Source organism: Pseudorca crassidens, chromosome 18 (genome assembly GCF_039906515.1).
Source record: "Pseudorca crassidens isolate mPseCra1 chromosome 18, mPseCra1.hap1, whole genome shotgun sequence".
Classification (NCBI taxonomy): Eukaryota; Metazoa; Chordata; class Mammalia; order Artiodactyla; family Delphinidae; genus Pseudorca; species Pseudorca crassidens.
The window spans coordinates 61,897,080-61,909,731 of record NC_090313.1 but is presented as its reverse complement, the minus strand read 5'-3'; the positions used below and the strand labels follow the sequence as shown (position 1 = coordinate 61,909,731).

Here is a 12,652-nt window from a genome sequence, read left to right as displayed (position 1 = left end):
AAGAAAATTGCTTTTATAATAGAAATTCATAAAATAAAGTATACTAAAATTGTCCTGGTTGGCAGATATGGTTATATAAAGGTCGAGAATCACTAGCCTACAATTCTCACTTCTTTAACATGCTGTAACACAGCTTCAGACCCAACACTAAACTGAAATTGCTCTCTTTAAAAGCACCAATGATTTCAGACACTAACTGGGAAGGTTTTGAGTGAAAGGATATGCTGTTAAAAATCACACAGGGAAACAGACATAAATCAAGGCCGGCCAACTAGAAGGTATGGTTCTAACAAGGACTAGTCACAATCACCAAATCCAAACCATCTTTTCTTTTATTGTTTGTTACATCACGAAAGTTGCATGTTTTACACTTAAAAACATATGTACAGACATTATTTTTAACTCCTGCCCCATTCCAACTCCCATTTCCAGAGCAACCACTGTGGAATGTACCCTTTCAGACATTTGCTCTGCACTTATGTACGTATGAGGTTTAGGGGAGTGGTTTAAATAAAATTGCGTGTACTGGTCAGTGTCTTGTTTTTTCATGTAAAATATCTTAAGAGTTTCCTAAAGAAGTACATCTGTAGCTACTTCATTCTTTTTCATGGCTGTCTAATATTCTACTATGAGGGCATACTATAATTTATTCTAATGATGAACACAAAATGCTTTCATTTTTCTTCATATATTTCTCCCTCCACAAGGAACAATCATGTAATATTCTCTATGACCCTATGATAGTATTTCTGTATTATAGATACACAGAAATGAAACTTCTGGCTTAGAAGTATGCATTTTCAAAATTGACAGAAACAGGGACTTCTCTGGTAGCACAGTGGTTAAGAATCCGCCTGCCAATGCAGGGGACATGGGTTCGATTCCTGGTCCAGGAAGATCCCACATGCCACAGAGCAACTAAGGACATGTGCCACAACTACTGAGCCTGTGCTCTAGAGCCCGCGAGCCACAGCTACTGAAGCCCACGCGCCTAGAGGTGCTCTGCAACAAGAGAAGCCACCGCAATGAGAAGCCCACGCACTGCAACCAAGAGTAGCCCCCGCTCTCAGCAACTAGAGAAAGCCCGTGCGCAGCCGCAAAGACCCAATGCAGCCAAAAATAAATAAATTAATTAAAAAAATTTTTGACAGATACAGCTAAACTTTTACCCTAAAAAGATGAAGCTGTTTATACTCCGTTCAATAGTTTATGAGTGCCTACTTTCCAATTTGACACCTACTAAGGTTTTCCAATTTTTGCCAATTTTATTAGCAAAGATTAAAAAAAAAATCGTATCTTGATGTTTTCAATCTCTTACTACTGGTGTGTTTGAGCATCTCTTCAAAACTTTATAGGCTATATTTCTACTTCTATGAATTTCTGTACATTCTTTCTCATTTTCTACCAGGTTGACTTGGTTAATTTGTAGGCACACCTTATATACTCTGAATATTAACTTTGTCTACTATATGTCAAATATTTTATCCCAATCTATTGCTTGCCTTTTTAAATGGCATCTAAGTTTGACGTCTTATTTGAAAAGGCTATCACTACACTGACACTTTTTTTACATTCACTTCTTCCAAAATTTTTGCCATTTTATTGTTTTACTTATATTTAGTCCAACTGGAACTTAGTTTTGAGAGTGCCACAAAGTGAGTACCTAATTATCCTTACCTCAACTGGACAGCCAATTGTCCCCCATCACTTATAGACTAGCTCTTCCATTACTCACTTGTTAATCATACAATAAATTCTTCTGTAACCATGGTGCTCCTCCTGAATTCCTTATTCTGTTCCTTTGATCAACATGCTCATTCCTACTCCAAATTCTTATTAGTTTAATAATTATAATTGTACAGTATGTTTTAATCTTTGATGGGTAAGTTCCCCTTTGTTATGCTTCTTTTTGAAATTTATCTGGCCATTCTTTTGCATTTTTCCTTCTCAAAACTTGAAACATCAGTTTGTCAAATTTCATTTTAAAAATCCTGTTGGATTTCTAATTAGGATTACACTGACTGTATTAATTTGGTGAGAACTGCCAATTTTATAGTATTAAGTTCTCACATTCAGGAATATACTATTCCTCCATTCATTCAGATTTCTTGTAGTTTTCTTCAGATGGTGCTGCATATTTTTAAAATTTCTCAGGTATTTTATAATTTAGGCTTCTACTTTTCTTACTGTTTTTCATAGTTGGTTATTGCTAGTGTATAAGAAAGCTAATGAATCTTCTAAATTTATCTCATAGCCAGTGGGTTTACTGAAATCTCTTTTTGACTCAAATCATTTTCTGTTGCCTGTCTTGTCTAAGTAGATAATCATATCAACTGCAACTAGTAACAGTGATATATTCCACCTCACTCCCAATCCCCATTATTTCGAGGTTAATTATTTTTCTTGTTTCTTAACACACTGGCTAAGACTTTGACCAACGTTCCTATCTTTTAATGAAAGTACTTCTAACATTTCATTATGACATTTAATACAGGTTTCTGGTAGAGACCCTTTATAAGATTATTTCTTGTTGATGAATAGTTGTCAGGGATAACTGAATTTTAGAAAATGATTTTTGTTTTTAGCACCAAAGAGATATAAACATACAGTTTTCCCCCTTTAACCTATTAGTATAGTGAATTACATTAATATGCTTCCTAATGCTGAATCAATATTATACTCCTGGAATTCAACGTATCAGAACTGGTATGATTTAATAACTCAAAGCCAGGCTCTGGAGTCAGAAAGCCTACGTTCAAATCCCAAATCTTTCACTAACTAGTTGTATGATTTTAGGTGTGTTATTTAACTTCTCTGTGCTCCAGTTTCCTAATCTTTAAAATGATGACAATAATAGCTACCTCAGAGAGTTGTTTTAAGGATTAAGTAAACTCATACATGAAAAGTTGTTTAGAATAGTACACAGAACATAGAAATCATTTAATATATGTTAATTATTATCATTTACTGAGTGCCTCATATCTGCCAGCCGTAAGGTATGCGGCATTGCAGGAGTCAGCAAACTAAGACCTGTGCACTGAATCTGGCCTCCTGCCTGCTTTTATAAATAAAGTTTTATGGGAACACAGTTATACCCAATGTTTATAATTATCTATGGTTATTTTTATGCTCCTACACCACAGTTAAGTAGTTGCAACAGAGTCCATATGGCCACAAAGCTTAAAATATTTGCTATCTGCTCCTTTACAGAAAAAAAACAAAACAAAAAAAACCCAAAAGAAAACCCCTGCCGACCCGAGAAGTATTGCTCAAAATCGAGGAGTTCACAGTCTAATAGATGAGACAGGCAAGTAAAAACATATATATGCTACAGTATGTTATATACACAGTCATATTATGAGCATATTATGGAAACCTATGGCAGTTCAGTACTAAACTATAGGAAGGATTCACACAAGGGATGAAAGACAAGAGGTATTTTATTTACTTTTAATTATTTTAAACTATGTATTTGTTTACATGTCTTTATCTCTCATCGTACTGTGTGAATTGCTAGAGGAAAAGGAATATGACATTCATTTTTGTGACATTCATATTCTAAGTATCTACGACATTTAAGGTTTTTAACAAATGATAGATGAATAAATAAATGAATGGTGAAAGGAAGAATTTAGATACCTGGGTAACAATGATTAGAAATGTCTTTCAAAGTTCTACATATAAATATCCTATGGCAAGTATTTTACTTGCCATGTTAAATGGGCTCTTTCTTTTAATTCCTATAGCAGCTAATTCTAGGAGATAGATCCTATATTACCCCTCTTTAAAGTGAAGAAAGTAAGGCTCCTTGAGGTAAAAGCAATGTGCTCAAGTTTATATACAGCCAGTAAGGGAAGAAGCCAACAAACAAACCTTTATCTGCCTCATGTAAAACATGCTCTTTGTACGACAAAATTGGGAAGTGGTGGGAAATAGATATAGTCACAGGATACCAACAGAGTATAAACTCTAAAATAGAGATAGAAGATATTATAATTGATGCAGCAGGAACTGTAGTGTGGTTTTAACTTCTAAAACTGAGCGATGATTTGAATAAATTCATATTTTTAAAATATTAGTCTGGAGGCAGCCTGAAGATGAACTAGAGGAACAGTTGCCTGTACATTTTATCCAGTCTCCTCTATCACACACATTAGACCAGTTTTGGTCAGGTTCAAGCAATCGACAAAAAAATAAAATTGCTAGCATACTATGGCATTTGAGGAATAATGATTTATCTACTAATCTGAAGTATTGGAAATAGCTAGTCCTAACATGGAAGAAACAAAAGTATATTTCATTAACTAAAATGTAAGGAAAAAGTATATACTGCAAATGAAAATACTACATAGAAAAAAATCAAGTCTTAAGAATGAAACTGTAACTGAGAATGGCTGTCAGGAAAAAGACTCACAGTCTTAGAGAATGAACTTAGGGTTACCACGGGGGGAAGGGCAGGGGGAGGGATAGACTGGGAGTTTGGGATTGACATGTACACACTGCTGTATTTAAAACAGATAACCAACAAGGACCAATGTATAGCACAGGGAACTCTGCTCAATACTCTGTAATAACCCAAATGGGAAAAGAATTTGAAAAAGAGTAGATACATGTATATGTATAACTGAATCACTGTGCTGTACACCTGAAATTAATACAACATTGTTAATCAACTATACTCCAATATAAAATAAAAGTTAAAAAAAATAAAATAAAACATCTTTGGAAAACAAAAAAGAATGGCTGTTACAAGCAAACCAAAAGAATCTAGAAAATGTAAACATAATGAAATCAGAAATTATAAACTATGTTTTCACTTTTATTTTTATTTAAGCCAATCTTAAGAGAAACTGATTTTGAAGTAAATGAAATGACTACTCCTTCAAGCTAGATCTCAACATAAGTACATAGTTGTTGTATATGACATCTATTTCTGCAAAAGAAAGCATATAATTACTTTTTAAAGAAAAGTCTTAACTGTGCTTTAAAATGTACTTAAACATCTGTTTAGAACCCCCAGAGAAGTAGGAAGATTTTTTTTCTCCTTACTGGGGAATTGGATTTCACTAAGAAATCACTTAAATTGTTTAAATTATTGTTCAAAAATATATTAAAATGTGGATTCTGAAGAAGGAAAACAGAAAACAGTAACTTTCAGACACTTCTGATAGAGGCTGATTAACACAACCTAATTTATCAAATTTAGATAACCTTTACACTAAGGTTTATGTCAAAGTACACATCATACTTACTCTGTCTTTCTAACAATTAGCACATAAGCAATCTCAAGAAGTGAGGGAGGAAGAGAGATGGAAGTCAATCAGAAGTAATAGTTTCATCTGTAAAATGAGAGTACCACCACATATCTGGCGAGTCTATATGGCATTTAAAAAAAAACAATCAAGTTTCCAATGAGAGTTCAAGTGGATCTTATTACTATAGATAAACAGTCTTCTACTTGAAAAAAAGAAAACTATAAGGAATTCACTTCTGCATATTTTTATCCCACTGTGGAAAGACTAGCTGAATTTCCTTGGAATGAAGATCAGTATTCTCTTGCAAAGAAGAACAGAGGCACTGGATACCGACCACACTGAAAGATTAATAAGAATGGAAAGAAAGCTTTTAAAATGTGCATTCTCTTTGCCAAGAAGGCAGTTAAAACTTTTGAGTAAACTAAATGTTTTTTGGAATACTATATTTACAGAAGTTTGGAGGATAAAACTTGAACTCATGATTTCTGGTCTTACTAAAAAAAGGCTGCACTGCTTCCAATGTAGTAGCATTAATGTAAACACATATGGTACTTTAATATTGTCATGGTTTCCAACATCTCTTTGGTTGCTCACAATATTTCTGTGGGGAAATCAGGATAGACATTATTCTCCATTTTAAGAATTGGGAACCTAAGATTGAAAGAAACGAATCTGAGATCATACGGCTAACAAGGGTGAAGTTGGAACTAAGATCCAAGGTACTTTATCTCCTATCTAGGAAACGGAAACAGCTGGAATAATGAAGCTGTTTCAAGTACTGACAAAAGGGGGGGGTGGGAGAGTGAATTGTTAATTTCTTCTTAAAGCAAAATTTAAAAAGCCAAACTTTTATTGGGTAGCAATCCATGAAGGCTAAAATTTAGTTCAAAAGGTCTGTACTGCCTTAAAACTTAAGACAGTACATACATTTAAAAAGTATGGAAAATGCTAGTATAGGCAAAAGGACAACAGTTAACTTAAGTTTTGGGGTTTTGTTGGTTTGTTTGCTTTTAATGTTTTTAAGAGGAAAAAAAGAAACACCACTGATTTTATCCAGACAGTTCTCCGTCATATACATCTTTACTTTTCCCAGCACCTAATACTATCTCTGATACACAGAATGTATTTACTAATGCCTGTTGAATCAAAGAATGCTCTTATGCTATACTCTTACTTTCTTGATAATACAAAATATAGAGTAACCCGGGCTTCCCTGGTGGAGCAGTGGTTGAGAGTCTGCCTGCCAATGCAGGGGACACGGGTTCGAGCCCTGGTCTGGGAAGATCCCACATGCCGCGGAGCGGCTGGCCCCATGAGCCACAATTACTGAGCCTGCGCGTCTGGAGCCTGTGCTCCGCAACAAGAGAGGCCGCGATAGTGAGAGGCCCACGCACCGCGATGAGGAGTGGCCCCCACTTGCCGCAACTAGAGAAAGCCCTCGCACAGAAACGAGGACCCAACACAGTCAAAAATAAATTAAAAAATATATATATATAGGGTAACCCTAGCGAATTTATTCATGCAACCATAACCTGAGGCACCACTATTTACCTGGTAATGGTACATGAAACACAATGTGAAGGAAATAGAATTGCTTTAGAAATACACACCTATAAATTTAGCAACTTCAAAGAGATATTTCATGTAAATGAATTTTCAAAATAACTGATACTTATCCTTTAAATCACTGTAACTTATCTTTAAATAATCATAATGAAAATATTTTCAAAGAGATTTCTAGGTCTTTTTTCTCTGCCTTAATCTAAACATGATACAATCTTTTCTTGATGACTCAAACTCATCAATGTAAATCTCAATTATTAGACTATTCTATAACACAGTGACTCTTGGAGTTATTGAGGGATGTCCAACTGTTTGTCTCTTCACTAACTCAACCTAGACTACTTTTAAAAACAAGGTTTCCTACTGCCTGCTCCCCAGTTGTCACTTATAGGCCACCAGCATCCTAGCCAAGGCTTCTAAAATGCCAGTTGAAGTTTAAAATACGTACAACCTGAATAGGCAATTGATATACTTAACCTTATACAAGATTATAAATTCCATGGTGTAGCTATTCTCACTGCTCTAAGGCCTAGCTCAAAGGCTTTTCTTCTTTTATGTCCGAGTTCTGAGACTCAGTCTAGGCAGTTGCTAGAAGTCTGGCCACAAAAGAACAATTACAATACTAATTTCTGCATGTTCTCTTAATTCTTACTATAATATAGGGAAAAAAACATAAATGATAGTCATAACAAAACACAAAACAACCATGTAAACAAATGATGAAGACAGCTCACATTATGTGCTATATGGACAATTACCTAGCCAATTACTAGCCAAGAGTCAGCAAACCAGGCTCGCTGGCCAAATCCTGCGATTGTAAAAAAACAAACAAAAAAGGATATTCAACAGAGACAGTAAGTGGCCCACAAGGCCTAAAATATTATCTGGCACTCTAAAGAAAAAGTCTGCTGATTCCTGATCTAAACTGTAATAAACACACACATATAAAACATATAAGCTATTCCTCATACATAAAGCTTAAGTTATTAATATAAATAACTTAGTAGATGCAGCATTCTTTCAGTGATGGGTTCATTATGATACAGCCAAACTTGTCCAGCCCTGCCTATTACTCTCTTGACCATGCTGTAGGGCTTAGCCAAAATCTTGACTTTAACCTTCTTTCCTTCTTCCTCCTGATACTTATCCTTATACACTCTCAGACTGGTCTCCTTGCTATTACTTCCAGCTCTGGCTGTCAATCTTTTTTGGAAAGTCTTTCCTTTTGCTAGATATCTAAATCCTTCCTAAGCTTCAAGTCTGACTTCCTTTAAATGCCTTCCAGGATCATTCTAGCCCTCAATGGCCTCACTTTCCTTCAAATTACAGTCCTTGCCACACAATTTAATAATGCCGTCTCATATTTTTGCTAATGATTTCTTGTGTGTTAGTCTAGTATCCCCAACTAGTCTGTAAACTACTTGAAGGAAAGAAACACATCCTATTGCTTTTGTATCCCCGCTCTAATAGTAGCTCATCGTCCTCTGAGCACGTGTCATCTCCCAAGCACATCTCTCTACCTTGGAGAAAAAACAGCCTGAGGAATGGTAATGGGTGATAAGTGATTGGCAATATCAAAGGAAGACACCTACAAAGGAACTTGATGGAAGACCATAGGCTACAACGCAAACTTAGAAAGTATATGTGAAAGATAAGCAAAACTACAATAGTGGGAGGATAGAGATAAAGATCAAGGGTTAAAGAGACCACAGCATAACACTCTGAAATAAAATGAGACCAAAATATTAAGAAAATTATAAAAGCTCCCAATACAGGTAAAAAAAAAAAGTTGCCTTTCAACACTACTGGTCATTAATTTCTTTTTAGCAAGCAGCTCGACACTGATATCCATATGGGCCATTTTTCTTTTTCTTTTTGCAATGTGATAAAAAGAAGCACTAAAAGACTCAATGGAATTGCATGCACAGTATTCTAAACCTTTGGATTTACAATACTGTGAATTAATTTGAAGTCTGCTAGAGACTGCTAGGGGAAAAAACCAATTATTTACCTTTTGATTACCTGGCTAATAAAATTAGAAATCACATGCATATCGCTACATCATGCTCAAAGATATCACCTAGACTCATTTTCATAGAAAAATGTACCAAGAACAAGAGAAAGAAAACAAAACCTTTAGGTTACTTCATCAAATTGTATCTTAAAAATATAGGCAAAATAGAAGATGCACAAGCCTTGGATGTATGCACATTAAAAAAATACAAATATTTTTCAACAGACATAATTATTACTCACAAGTCTAAAACAAATTGTAAATTAAATGCTCTTTACCTAAGTAAAGCTACAAAAGACGATGAAAATTATTAATCATGCATCGCTTCTCTTTTTTCTGGGTTTTATAACCTCTCAATCCTGACCTCTGCCTGGCTGGTCAGAGAAGAGGGAGAAATTTTTTCATAATTAGTAATAAAACATGCTCAAAATTATACTGTAGAACTTTAAAAATTAAAACGTAATCACTAAATGCATGATAAATCAGCTTTCAGTTACTCATACAAAGGGGGAAGTGATGACATAGATGACACCAAATCTGTTTTTTTGAATCATATGATTAATTTGGGAGAAGCAAATTACCCTTATAATTATGTTTGATTGAAGCCAATGTTAACCAGAAGTTTATTTTTCCTGAACAGTCAATGAGTTTTGAGGGTTCAGACAAAACGGAAAGAGGGGGAGTTCATTCAGAAGCATACAGGTGGTTAAAAGCAGCCAGCTTGAGATAAAAAATTTTCAGTTAACCTACACAAGAAAACTGAGAGGTGTTCTATGAAGGGAAAGAAGAAAATTTCATAAAATTTGTGATAGTGCTAAAATTCTTAAACATAAAACTATTTATAGAAATCTTAACAAAATCTTTTTCCTGTCAAGTCATCATCCCTTCTTCCCAATAACTGGTATAAGTGGTGATAGCAACAATTATCAGCGGGCTAAGAAGCTGAAAGCAAAATTTTAGGTTCTATGTTATCAAAGATGTGTAAAATCCTTTTTATCACTGTTTTAAGTCTACCATCTGTCTCAGTGGGCACTTTATCTCATTACTTGAGAAAAGTCAAACCAACCAAGAAAATATCAAACAGGCAGGGGACTCATTTCTCTGGACTATTTTTAGGTGATTTAAAAACTTACACGATGGCAAGAACTACAGATTTAGCAAATACACAAAAACTAAATATTTACCCAAATACAAGATCATAGCCACAAAACTCAATTAGTTTCTGCCTAACATATGGCTCCAACTCCCGGGTGGCATATGTTTAGCACTGGTGCTGGTACTATCATTGTGATAAAACATTATAGTAACAGTTCAACTTTTGTTATTTCATTCTTGTAATACAGAAAAACACACACCAATTTTGCTTCCAAGAGCTAAAAACACAGACCACGGGAAAAAGCAAAATAATTATGCCGCTCAGTTTTAAGAGCCTACAGTCTACACATACATGAGGATTATACAGTTAAAAAAAAAATCTTGTCAGCCTGGTATTCTTTGTTAATAGATGGTCAGACACGAAGGTGTCCAAAGGAACTTACATGAAATTTCACAAAAGAAAATCCCGTATTTATGATTCCTAGCACCTCACTATCCATTATCCCCCTTCCCCCGAGAGAAAACTATCCCAAGGCTTTTAACGTTAACAGTTTAATAAAAGAACGACTACATTCATTAAAGCCGCCGCCGTCCTGTCCCCGATTTTATGGCTAAATTACGTGTTCATTTTCTTTACCTAACGCATGACGTTCTTTCACAGCCGTGTCAGAAGTTCAAAGATCCAGGCTGTTAAACAGGGCGAGGACTGCAGCCCGGAGTCCACCCCCCGACTGAACAGGTGGTTAACTCCGCCGGCTGGAGGAACGGCCAGGTACTGGCACCAGCCAAACAGGATCAAATACACAAGGGCGGGTTTTCGAGGTTTTAACCCCAACAGGAGCGGGGGAAACTCTCTTCAGAGGAGCATTCAAGTTTGGCGGCTGCCCGGCGGCCAACACCGAAGGCGCCGCGGCCGCTCGGCGATCCGCTCCGGAGGGCTCCGCAACCCACCCCCCAGCGCCGCCGTCAGCGGCGCGGCTCACCGCGGGCCGCGGGCCAGGGGTGCGGAGGGAGGGCCGCCCGCGCCGCCGCGCCGCCTCCGCGGGCTGGTGGCGGGGTCGCGGCCGCGCCCCGCCGAGCGCCTCCCGGCGAGACTAGGGCCCAGCAGGTGCCCCGTGAGTGGACGGGTCCCGCCCGCGGCCCACTCCCCTCCGCCCAGCGCGCGCTCACAAGACCGGGTGGGCCAGGCCCCTCGACGGGCCCGAACCCCGCTTAGCGCCCCGGCCCCTCACACCCAGCCTAACGGTTTCCCCGGCGCCTGCCCCGGGGCGGGGGCTGGAGGGTGGAACGGGACCCGGACGCCTCGGTCTCCCCCACCTTTCCCGAAGGGAGCGCCCGCGCTCTCACCTTCGAGTCACGCCGCTCTGTGGCGGAGGAAGGCGGCTACCCCGGCGCCTCTTCTTCGGGTTCCTGATCGTTCTCGCTCCACTTCAGCGGCAGAGCCAGCTCTCGGGGCCGCAGCGGCCGCCGGCGCACTGACTGTTGGGGTGGTTTCCCGGCAGTGACGGTGCCGCCTCAGCCCCGCTCTTCGCTCCCTCTCCGCGTAGCTCCCGCTTTCTGTTTCACCCGAGGGACCACGAACGCCGCCGCCGCCATGCTTACTACGGAGCCGGGAGGAGGAGCCGGGAGTCGGCGCGCCGAGTGCGGCTGCGCGAGCCCAGCCGACGGCGCCCCCGGCCGGCCCGGACCCCGCGTCCCCGCCCCGCGCCCTGGCCGGCTGCCCCGCTGGTCTTTACCGGGAGCGCGAGGCGCCCGCGGAGCCGCCGGTGCGGGGCGTCAGAGTCCCCGTCGCCGCTCCCGGGGCGCCCACCGCCCTCCCGGGGCTCCGGGCTCTCTCCTGAGGCCCGGCTACGCCTGGGTCGTCGCAGCCGCCGCCGCGGCCAGGCTGCTAGCGATACTAGGGAAATGAGGAGCCAGGTGACGTTCCTGGGGCCACTCACACACTTCTCAGTCCAGATTGTAAAAGGCTCCCTCTGAGGCGCACCGGGTCGGCCTTTTTCAGGAAGCACAAAACTTAATGCCGGCAGGTGCTTTTAAAGACACTCCCCCAAGGAATAGGGAGCCAACCGAAGTGGGCTTGGATGGTTTCAACCCCAAACGCTTACACCCCAGGAGCTCTTAAGCAAACAAAAATATTTAGATATTTACTTTAGTTGGAAACGTGAGAGTTAGCTTCTTGGTCTCTTCCCCAGTCAAAACGCGTGGAAACCCATTACCTTAATTAGTGCAACAGCCCGAAGACTTAACAAGGGAACGCGGCCGAGATTTCCTTGAACCTCCAGCAACTGGGGGCGCTGCAATAATGCCTGAGGGCCGGTCAGGGCTGCTTCCTTTTGCGGTTTCCACGGGAGGACTTGGGATGGGGGTTGTCCTTGGGACGGGGAGTCTAACCCCAGGAACTGTGCCCTCAGAAACAATGACGACGTACCCAGCCTCCTTGTTCTGGCTTTATTTCAGCTTATGAATTGTGCTGCCTTAAAAAAATAGCAGTGCTTTTTTCCCCACCTTTTTACAGAAATCCTTTTAAAATGTACTTATTCCCTACATGCTTAAGGAATACAATGGTTAATGAAATCCTTTGTTGATGACTAGCCATCAAACGCCATACTTGGCCATATGCTAGTCCCAGGGGATTGCTGAGGTATATAGGATCTCTACTTAGGTGATCTCTTTTTTTCTCTTTGGAATGTTCTCATCACCTTTTCTAATATCTGTCACTGCTTCT

General features: G+C 39.5%; 1 protein-coding gene across 4 annotated transcripts in view; it reads right to left on the bottom strand.

Moving 5' to 3' along the window:
• The window catches only part of FNDC3A (fibronectin type III domain containing 3A), a 162,240-nt gene extending 149,943 nt beyond the window's left edge, over window positions 1-12,297 (bottom strand). Inside the window, exon 1 of one of the 4 annotated variants that reach the window (XM_067713874.1) lies at window positions 12,144-12,297. The gene's annotated coding sequence lies outside the window, so the exon portion shown is untranslated. Of the gene's footprint in view, window positions 1-10,564; window positions 10,840-11,274; window positions 11,550-12,075 lie in introns of those variants that run through there. The other 3 variants (XM_067713876.1, XM_067713873.1, XM_067713875.1) reach the window with 3 other exon arrangements.
• Between the last annotated feature and the right edge of the window lie 355 nt (window positions 12,298-12,652).